The sequence below is a fragment of the Amblyomma mixtum genome, chromosome 6 (genome assembly GCF_055824585.1).
Source record: "Amblyomma mixtum isolate Tamu chromosome 6, ASM5582458v1, whole genome shotgun sequence".
NCBI lineage: Eukaryota > Metazoa > Arthropoda > Arachnida > Ixodida > Ixodidae > Amblyomma > Amblyomma mixtum.
In genome coordinates, this window is record NC_143017.1 from 20,891,994 (window position 1) to 20,898,184 (window position 6,191).

Sequence of the window (6,191 nt, forward strand, 5' to 3'; positions counted from 1 at the left end):
CCCATCTAAAAAAATGTGGGAGCAGGTTCGAAAATTAAACGGTAGCTTTTCACCATTCACAATTCCGCTTTTAACAACACCCGGCACACAAACAAGCATAGAGGAACAGGCAGACATACTAGGGGAACATTTCGCTGCAGTTTCAAGTTCATCTCACTATACACAGTCTTTTTTAAACTACAAAAACACAGCTGAAAAACAGAGGCTCCCAACAAGTGGAGGCACAAATGAAAAATACAATTGTCAAATTACCCTCCAAGAAATCAATAAAGTACTATCTGCCGGCAAAAAAACTGCTCCAGGACCCGACGAAATACACTATGAAATGCTTGCGCATCTTTCCGAGCCAGCCGTGGACGCACTTTTAAGATTCTTTAACACAATATTCATGTCTGGGAAAATACCGGAAGCCTGGAAGAAAGCTATTATTGTACCGCTTCTTAAGCCTAGTAAACCCCCAACTTCTCCTAGTAGTTATAGACCCATAGCCCTGACTAGTTGCCTTGCCAAATCCTTCGAAAGTGTCCTAAATATAAGACTAACCTTTGTTCTTCAATCTGGTGAACTTCTTGATATCCATCAGTGTGGATTTAAAAAGGGATGCTGCACTACAGACCACCTAGTCCGCCTTGAAAATACTGTCAGAGAAGCTTTTATACACAAGCAACACTGTCTTAGCGTCTTTTTTGATTTAGAAAAAGCATATGATACAACCTGGAGGTTCGGGATCCTCCAGGACTTAGCTGAGCTTGGCATCCGTGGCAGAATACTGAACTCAATTAAAGACTTTTTGACTAACCGTTCATTTAATGTCCGTCTAGGCTCAACCCTCTCAAGGGATTTTATTCAGGAAAATGGAGTGCCTCAAGGGTGTATTTTAAGCACAACTCTTTTTATTGTAAAAATGAATTCTCTTAACAAAATTATACCAAGGTCCATAACATATTCAGTCTATGTCGACGATCTTCAGATAGCGTGCACATCTTCCAATATATCTACATGTGAAAGACAAGTACAACTTACAATCAACAAACTGGCAACATGGGCAGACAAGAATGGTTTCCAGTTCTCACCACAGAAAACAGTGGCCTTACTTTTTTCGCTCAAACGAGGCTTGCACACAGATCCCACATTACACCTAAACCAAACCAAACTGCCTTTAAAAAAAGAACACAAATTTCTAGGCATCACCTTCGATAAAAAGCTTACTTTCCTGCCTCACATAAACGCACTAAAGAAGAAAGCGTCGCTATCACTGAACATACTTAAAGTCCTTTCACGCAAACACTGGGGTTCTGATCGGGTATGCCTTCTACAGATTTATCGCTCTGTAGTACGTTCTGTTTTAGATTATGGCTGCATAGTGTATGGATCAGCAAGGCCGTCGTACTTGAAGCGACTGGACCCTGTGCACAATATGGGTTTGCGTCTTTCAACTGGTGCTTACAGGACATCACCCATAAAAAGCCTTTACGTAGAAACCAATGAACCACCACTTGCAGACAGACGAACAATGCTCACATGCTCATACATCTTAAAGATCCGTTCCCAGCCTAAACACATCTGTTACCCACTCGTTACAAAGTGTCCATCTCGAACACTATTTACCAACAAACCTCTAGCAATCAGACCACTTCTTCTCCGCTTTGAAGAGAAATGCCAAGAACTAGACATAATGAACATATTACCTAATATTGCCCGCAAACCTGATCCACTCCCGCCTTGGTACTGCCTGCCATCTGTGTGCGACTTCACATTAACACAATTTCGGAAAAAACTTACACCACATGAACAGATATTACAAGAATATTTAGCACTCAAGGAAAAATACAGAGAATACGAAGCATTTTATACCGATGGATCAAAATCTGCGCACTATGTGGGAAGTGCTGTAGTTCAGAATAATTGGGAAAAAATAGTACGGCTACCTGAGTGTACATCCATTTTCACCGCCGAGGGTTACGCAGTCTTGGTGGCTGTAGAAAAAATAATAAATGAGAACATTGAGAACAGTATCATTTACACTGATTCTCTGAGCATACTAACCTCACTTCACCATAGAAATGCAGTGACACCACTAATTGGTAATATCATACACAACATAAAGAGCGCCACAATACAGGGACAAGACATAAAATTTTGCTGGGTTCCCAGCCACATTGGAATCACTGGCAATGAGAAGGCGGATGAATGTGCTGCGAAAGCTCGCAACAAAGAAATAAAGAAAGTGAACATCCCCTACAATGACTGTATGAAGTTGGTACAGTGCAAGCTAAGAAATAAATGGCAGTCGCAATGGAATATTGAACGAAATAATAAGCTCCACTTAGTAAAACCATTTATAGAAGAATGGAAGTCATGCTCCCACCAAGAACGTTTCATCGAAGTTATTTTATGCCGCCTCCGTATTGGACACACACATCTCACACACAACTTCCTACTTACAAAAGAAGACAAACCTGTTTGCGAAAAGTGCGGAGATGAACTAACAGTAAACCACATATTATTCTCATGTACAGAACTTGATTCACTAAGAAAAAAACATTTTACTACCTTTTACAAAGAACACATTCCTTTTCATCCAGCATTGATTTTAGGCAAAGATGCACTTGTCAGTATACCGTGTGTTTTTAGCTTTTTAAGGGAAGCCAGTATTCTTCATCACCTCTAATCTACTCACCCTGTGCTTCGCTACATACAATTATACACCTCAGCCACTTTCTCAATCACGAGAAGGAGGCTGAGGTCTTTATCTGAGCTGTTGGGAGCCTCGAAATCCTTGCCGAGCCAAGGATGTCTGCGGAGGTAACCCAACCTTTAAAAGTTTCTGCTATCAGACATTTTTTTAAAATTCTTGTCTTTCTTCAGCTAGTTAGTAAAAATAACTTTTAGGCCCTTTACACCACCGTTTTTATCCACTTTGTTTTCAAACTCTGCTCAAGCATATTTTCTCCATACCTTGTTCTTGGCGCATGATAGCCTTAGCTGCTTATGCGCCAATAAACCCAACACAACACAAAATACTGTCAGAGAAGCTTTTATACACAAACAACACTGTCTTAGCGTCTTTTTTGATTTAGAAAAAGCATATGATACAACCTGGAGGTTCGGGATTCTCCAGGACTTAGCTCAGCTCGGCATCCGTGGCAGAATGCTCAACTCCATTAAAGACTTTTTGTCTAACCGCTCATTTAATGTCCGCCTAGGCTCGACCCTTTCGAGGGACTTCATTCAGGAAAATGGAGTTCCTCAAGGGTGCATTTTAAGCACAACTCTCTTCGTTGTAAAAATGAATTCTATTAGAAAAATAATCCCAAGGTCCATTATGTATTCAATGTATGTTGATGATCTTCAGATAGCATGTACATCTTCCAATATATCCACATGCGAACGACAAGTACAGCTTACAATCAAGAAAATGGCAACATGGGCAGACAAGAATGGTTTCCAGTTCTCAACACAGAAAACAGTGGCCTTACTTTTTTCACTCAAACGAGGCTTGCACACAAATCCAACATTACACCTCAACCAAACCGAGCTGCCTTTCAAAAACGAACACAAATTTCTAGGCATCACCTTCGACAAAAAACTAACTTTCCTGCCTCACATAAACGCACTGAAAAAGAAGGCGTCGCTAGCACTGAACATACTGAAAGTCCTATCACGCAAACACTGGGGTTCTGATCGGGTATGTCTTCTACACATTTATCGCTCTGTAGTCGGTTCCGTTTTAGATTATGGTTGCATAGTGTTTGGATCAGCAAGGCCATCGTACTTGAAGCGACTGGATCCTGTGCACAATTCGGGATTGCGCCTTTCGACTGGTGCTTACAGGACGTCACCCATAAGTAGCCTGTACGTCGAAACCAATGAACCACCACTTGCAGACAGACGAACAATGCTCACATGCTCATACATTTTAAAGATCCGTTCCCAGCCTAAACACATCTGTTACCCACTCGTTACAAAGTGCCCATCACGAACACTATTTACCAACAAACCTCTAGCAATCAGACCACTTCTTCTCCGCTTTGAAGAGAAATGCCAAGAACTAGACATAATAAACGTATTGCCTAATATTGCCCGCAAACCTGATCCACTCCTGCCTTGGTACTGCCTACCATCTGTGTGCAACTTTACATTAACACAATTTCAGAAAAAACATACTCCACATGAACAGATATTACAGGAATATTTAGCACTCAACGAAAAATACGGAGAATACGAAGCATACGAAGCGGGGGTGACGGTTGTTGTATGGAACAGCGAACGAGGGAGAGAATAGTGCGAAATCATGATTTTTCCTGTTCCAAAACCGGCCGCCAGGTGCCTGGAGTGCCAGGCTGGTCGACGCTCGCTCGCGCGATAACCTTCAAATCGCGCTCGACTGTACTATCTCTGTGATAGGGGTAGCCAACACTTGTCACATCGTTGTCTTTGAGCGAATCAAGGAGGGCCCAAAAAGTGTCTGAACAGAGGCTCTTCTTTTGCAGCATAGGCGAAATCTTGATTTCAATTGCGCGGAACATGTAATAGAGTTCCCATGATTGCTTCTTGATGCTCCCCTGCTTCAATTCTCTCCCTAGAGTGAGAAATGCCTCTGGGAATTCTGAATGCTACTGATTCACTCCTGACACTTCTCATATTTCAGAAAGGATTTTACGAGGTAACCACACAAGTAGTATATGACGCAATCCTCGGCTGATGATGTGTAATATCCGTGATCGGAAGCGATGCTTTCCCTGACTTGTGCGGATGCGTAGATTTCAAACAACTTCCCCTCAATGGTCTTCTGAAGCGGCTCACGTGATGCAAGCCGTTCTTTTCTCCCAGCCTTCATCGTCTCGTCAACAGTGGCAAGAACGAATGTGTGTTCTTCTATCGCATTGCTACCAACACAAGCGCTTATCGGTGCGTACAAACTCAACAGCCTGTATATCTGAGAGAAGCCTGTCAGAGTGGGATGGTCTATCACCTCCGTAACTTCTGGTCAGCCCAAAAAACCTCTGAAAAATAAGATGCATGACTGTTTTTTAAAGTTAAAACGTACATTGAAGTCGATTCTTAGGCATTCCAACTCTAAGGAGATTGAAAATTTTCGAAATATATGTGCAATTTAAATAAACGGGACCATTTTCCATAAGGTTTCCGGGTGTTCTGCATGTTCGAAGTAATTAATTAAGTTCAACTTAATCAGAGTCCACAAGTAAAAGAAAAGAAATTGCTCCCGTTTGTACTGCTTAACTCTAAAGTATCCTGAGTCAGCTTTCCGGTAAGTACATAAGATGCTCCTTGGGACAAAAGATATTTCGTGAGGTCTAGGACTGACGCAAGAGTAACACAGAGATTCAGTGGTAGGTTACGAAGCAAACGTAACAGTTCCTTGAGAAATGTGGTTCCTCTCCATCAGATTTGCTACATCAAGGAACTTCTGGATGACCTGGTAGGTGAACCAGGAGGAAAAAAACAGTCAACAATGTTAGAGAAAATTTGCACCCATTTGCGAGATTTTTCGTTTATATGTACTTACCCCCATTTCCTTCGAGGAGCTTGTTATTCCAAACTGAGGCAGTTTTATGTTTAAGGCATCAAACAGAATTCACCATGAGCGTGAACTCGCTAGTGGAATCACAGTCTTCCAGTCCGGGCTGCTTGAGCTGCTGGTAGACCCTTAGCCCGACTGCAGTATTGCGGCTTAATAGCTACAAAGAAAGCAATGAATACAGTGCTTTAATGTGTGTCGCAACCGCGCCAAGGAGTTCTAGTTCGACTGTAAATTTGGCACACTTCAGCACCTTTACTTACCTGAACAGCCAGCCGGACATTTATTTTTCTCATTTTGTCAGGGCTGACGTGCTCTCTAGTCAGTTTAGGCACGACGCATAGCTGCTGTTTGCTATCAACTTCCTATAGTATCCGGTAGTGGTGATAGTTGATCTTGTGATCTTGTGCAAGCTTGCAAAAACTTGCAGATCGAAAACAAATATGTTGTGTCTGCACTTCTTTTATTACACAACTAAGAACACAATACAAGACTGACACACAACATGGGAGCCTAGAGTTCCTGTATATGCTCCTGGGAGCCATGCCGGCAGCACACCACACACTCGCACGGCGTTGACACACACATACACAGCTTGTGCCCTCAGTTGCCAACACACGCACAGTACGCCGCTGGTTTTGGCACACAA

The 6,191-nt window shown here is 42.3% G+C and overlaps 1 pseudogene; it reads right to left on the reverse strand.

Annotated features, from left to right (window-relative positions):
• Positions 1–4,078: 4,078 nt before the first annotated feature.
• On the reverse strand, positions 4,079–5,838 carry LOC149338375 (uncharacterized; annotated as a pseudogene).
• Between the last annotated feature and the right edge of the window lie 353 nt (positions 5,839–6,191).